Genomic DNA, 5139 nt, shown 5'->3' on the forward strand with positions numbered 1-5139 from the left:
ACAGGAGATAGAGAGCTATGTCACTGGCTGAGAGGGCAGAGGTGTGGACTGGCAGGCAGGACTCAGTGGACTCAGTGCAGCAAAAGAAAAGTGGAGACCTTAGCTGGGAGAACAAAGGGTTTATTGGACTCAGCTGGGGGCGAGCATTTAGAGGCATGAGTAGGAAGCCCACTGGACCCCAGAGATTTTGCATCCACAGTGGTGGTATTATACCTTGGAATTCTGCCTCTTCCCTGTGCTGTCCACGTGTATCCAGGGCCAAGAACAACATGAAGAGGTGCTCCAGGAGGTACAGATCCGAAAGCCCAAGAGGCAAGTGGGCACCTACCCAGCAGGGACTGGAACAAGGACTTGAGACAAGTTGTTCAACACCCTATTCCCTCCACATATAACCCACAATGCATCACTAGAGGGTTCCAGGAAGGAGTGCTTACACATTGGGATACAAGGATGAGGGCAGGAGTAGCAGGAAGTGCCATCACAGCAAGGCCTGCAGGAGGACTGAGGCCAGGCTGAACAGAAGCACCCCTGCCAGGGTCCAGGTGCTGCCCCCAGTGGGAACTGCTGCATTGCAGAGGTCTTCCTTGCAACAGGAAATGTTCTGGCTGATGATAGTTGTGATCTTGACATTTTCAAGAGGATTCTGAGTCACAGGACAGGTGCTATGGCAGGACTTGGACTTTAGTGTCACTTTCTCAGTTCCTGCAAGACATCGGGGAGTGATCTCAGAGCTTATGCAGGAAGAACTCAGCATCCCAAAGTCTGAGTCACATGCCACCAGCATAGATGGCCCAGCCTTGTCTCTAAGGCACATTAAAGCCAGATGTCGTGGCTCATACTTATAATCCCAGAATTTGGAAGACTGAGGCAGAAGGATTTTTATGAGCTCAAGTGCAACTTGACCTACATGGGGGAGTTCTAGGCCATTCTGGGTCTAGAGTGAGTCCATGTCTTGAGAGAGAGAGAGAGAGAGAGAGAGAGAGAGAGAGAGAGAGAGAGAGAGAGAGAGAGAGAGAGAGAGAGAGAGAGAGAGAACACAGTGGGACATCACCCAGTGGTATAGCAGAAGGGGCAGCTAGCCTCTCAGATTCCGGCTGTTCCCCCAGGCGTTTGGACCTAGGAGATCTGCTCCAGGAGCCCTCGGGCTGCAAAGAAAACAGGAAACTGAGTAGAGGGTGGGTCTGCTCCTGCCTTGTCTATCTGGAGGATAACTGGTCTACAACAAGTGCCCAGACCTTTCCTCCCAAGCCACCCTACACCCATCTTCATACAGACCACATGGAACTCACCCACGAAGGCTTCCACATCTTGATTATAACAGACTCCATTAGGGTAGGGGCAGGTAATAGTTATGCAGGAAGCTGCAGATGTGACCCCCAAGCAATTGTAGCAGCGCAGCCCCTGAGCTGAGAAGGAAGCCAACACATGAGGGCCAGGGCATGGGCTTCTTCTCCCAGACCCCTCCCCTGCATCGGCTTTACTTCCACACAGCTGCTGGTCTATAGGACAGAGCAAGAACACTCCACCAAAGGGAACAGTGAGCCAAGAGCCCCTTGGTCAAACATGCTGGGTCCTAGCCAGCCCCACAGGAGAGACCTGGACCCCAAGAGGTATTAGGGAGACAGTCACCATAGCGGAAAGGGAGATTAGCTGATGTCAGATGACATGGTGAGGGGATGAGTGAGTAGGTACTGGGCAGCACAGGGCCAGCTGATGGGGAAGGCTGTTCTGACCTCCTTCCTCCATCCACCCCTGCAGAGCTGGCCCCTGGCCCTTGGAGCATGACATGCACTGGACTTCCCACAGGCAGTTCAAAGCTGAGGCTCACCATCAGACCTCCCACAACAGCACAGATGTAACTAGAGGTAAAGTGGTATCTGAGGCCTGAGAATCTCAGAGTACAGGCGTCCTAGCATTTGGACCTCTGTGTGGCTGGACTGGGACGTAAGAAAAAGGTCAAATGGCAAGAATTAAGGGTTCTAAACGCTTAAACTTGGCAGCTGGCACAGGAAAAGAAACCTCTTTCTGCTTGTATGCACACAGGCCAGTGGCCTGCCTGGGAGGCAAGGACAACCAGGTAGAGTCTGCGGACAGTGACTCCTGCTGGCCAGAGTGTGTCTTGGCCTGAAGAAAGCAATGAGAGAGGGGCTGGAGGGAGCAAGTATTGTTTCTGATGCTATGGGTCCTGGAGGAGTGTCATCTTTCACACTACCCTCACCACTCCCCACCTCACCCCTACCCTGCGACTCACGGTAGAGGTGGTGAAGTTCAAGACTCTTATGTGCCTGTGCTGAAAGTTGCAAGGCAGGTGATGGCCAGTTTACAGAACCAGGAAGCCACCCCAGCCCAGGAGGGTTCACACACCACAAGCTAATCCCCAAAGGGCGTGCCCTGACCCCAGCACAACTCAGGCCCTGGGCACACAATGAAAGTGCAAGTGCACCCACAACACTCAGGTCCTTTTAAAAATCTCCTTGTCAACAGCCTGCCCATCTCTCATTTTCCAACTCACCTCTCTCTGCACACAGTAGGGCCACAAACAGGATGAGCACACAGGACTTCATAGCTTAGGAACTGTTCATCCTAAGAGAAGGTGTGGGTAGACAGACAAACCCATAGAAGTTGGAGCCAGTTAACATCCCCCAATCACAGCCCTGGGCTCTCCATGTCCTGCACAGGCTCAGGCATTCAATTTCCCCCCTTCCAAACCTCCACACGTTTCCCTAGGAATAGATATCTGCCTGCTTTGCTTCTCCACCACCCACCCAGTTTCCCTTCCTAATCCCAAGCTCCCACCCAGCGCTATCCTGAGGGTCCTTCCACCTGCTTGCCACCCGCAGCCCCAGCCTGATACCTCACCTCACTCCTGTCTGTGACCAGGCTGTAGGCACAACGGAAACTTATAGATAGATGTGGGCTGATATAAGTACCCCACTGTCCCTCAACTCCTCCCAGCTAATTTCCTAAAAAGGGAGGGCTTTCTGTACTTCCTCCAGGCCAACAAGTTTATTGCCTATGAGTTGACAAGGCTTGTGAGTGATCTGGGCAAGCCAGGTGTGTAAAGCAAGTGGGGGTTGCTATGGCTATAGCCCAGGAAGGAGGCAACTTGCTTTTTTGTTCTGGTTTGTGTAAAAGTACCTTTGATTAGCCTGAAGAATTGAATTGTTGTCCTGGAGGCTTACTGCTTCTGTCTGCTAACCTAGACCTAGTCCTGGAAGCTTCTAGCCTCCATACAATCTAACCTAGGCCTAGAACGTTCTCAGCCTCTGAGACTTACTGTTTACTAAGCTCACCCTTTGATTTTCTTTCTGAGCTTTGGGCTGGCTGCTTCAACTCAGCTGTTTTAATTCAAACTTCTCTCCCAACTAACGTACTCAATCAGCCTTTTCTCTCAGCCTCTGAAGTGCTCTGCTTGGCCTCAAAGTCACTCCAGCAAACTTTTCTAATCTTCTGGCTCGTTCTGTCTTCACCTGTATCTAGCCTGTTTTCTCACTCAACCTCTCTCTGTAAAACACTCTCTGTACAACTGCCCATTAAGTAGCTTCCCTTTCCACTCTCTTCTCATGAAAGTTGGGAATACCCAACTGATTTATCACTTCTTTTCTGCCACTCAATTAGACATCACCTTTAAACCTGGGTGCTTCCTTCTACAAACTAACTTTACCTTCAATGTTTGAGACTTAAGTCATGAACCACTACACCTGGACCTGAGATTTTCTTTACCTGATACTTGCTCCATACCAGGCTGGCCTTGAACTCAGATCTGCTTACCTCTGACTCCTGGATAGATAGATTTGCATGTTAACTAATGGCTGTAAAGGCCACTACAAGGTTCCAGATCTTCCTGAGGAATCTTCATCCCTGATCTCAAGCTGTACAACAGTAATAAAAATGGCATGATACTGGCATAGAAATAGCTTGGTTGATTAATGGAATCAAATTAAAGACCCAGAAATAAACCCATACACCTATGGACACTTATTTTTGACAAAGAAGCCAAAACCATACAATGGAAAAAGGACAGTATCTTCAACAAAATAGTGTTGGACCAACTAGATGTCTACAAGTAGAAAAATGCAAATAGATCCATAGTTATCATCCTATACAAAACTAAAGTCCAAGTGGATTAAAGAACTTAACATAAAACCAGACACACTAAATCTATTAGAAGAGAAAGTGGAGAAGAGCCCGGAACTCATTGGCACAGGAGACAACTTCCTGAACAGAACATCAGTAGCTCAGGTTCTAAGGTCAACAATGAATAAATGGGACCTTATGAAACTGAAAATTTTCTGTAAGGCGAAGGACACTGTCAACAGAACAGAAATGATAGCCTACAGATTGGGAACAGATTTTCACCAGTCTACATCTGACAAAGGGCTAATATCCAAAATATATAAAGAACTCAAGAAATTAAACACCACCAAATCAAACAACCCAATTAAAAAATGGGGTACAAAGCTAAACAGAGAATTCTTAACAGACAAATATCGAATGGCTGAGAAACACTTAAAGAAATGCTCAATGTCCTTAGTCATTAGGGAAATAAAAATCAAAACAACTCTGAGAGTCCATCTTACACCCGTCAGAATGGCCAAGATCAAAACCTCAAGTGACAGCACATGCTGGTGAGGGTGTGGAGAAAGGGGAACACTCCTCCATTGCTGGTGGGAATGCAAACTTGTACTTTGGAAATCAATCTGGTGCTGTCTCAGAAAATTGGTAATAGGGCTACCTCAAGGCCCATATCCCTGAAAGATGCTCCACCACACAACAAGGACATTTGTTCAACTCTGTTCATAGCAGCCTTATTTGTAATAGCCAGAATCTGGAAACAACCTAGATGCCCCTTAACCAAAGAATGCATAAAGAAACTGTGGTACATTTACAGAATGGAATACTAGTTAGCTATTAAAAACATGGAAATCTTGAAATTTGCATGCAAATGGATGGAACTAGAAATAATCATCCTGAGTGATATAACCCAGACCCAGAAAGACACACATCGTATACACTTACTTATAAATGGATATTAGCTTAACATAGATGTCTTCTGAGAGATCACACCCAGTGGGGATCAGGACAGATGCTGGGTCTCACTACTGGACTCCAGGTGGAGCGCTGAGAGTGGCATGGAAG

The 5139-nt window shown here is 47.8% G+C and overlaps 1 pseudogene; it reads right to left on the reverse strand.

Moving 5' to 3' along the window:
* Positions 1-424: 424 nt before the first annotated feature.
* LOC127201828 (lymphocyte antigen 6I-like) lies at positions 425-2582 on the reverse strand (annotated as a pseudogene).
* Between the last annotated feature and the right edge of the window lie 2557 nt (positions 2583-5139).

Source organism: Acomys russatus, chromosome 17 (assembly GCF_903995435.1).
Source record: "Acomys russatus chromosome 17, mAcoRus1.1, whole genome shotgun sequence".
Lineage (NCBI taxonomy): Eukaryota > Metazoa > Chordata > Mammalia > Rodentia > Muridae > Acomys > Acomys russatus.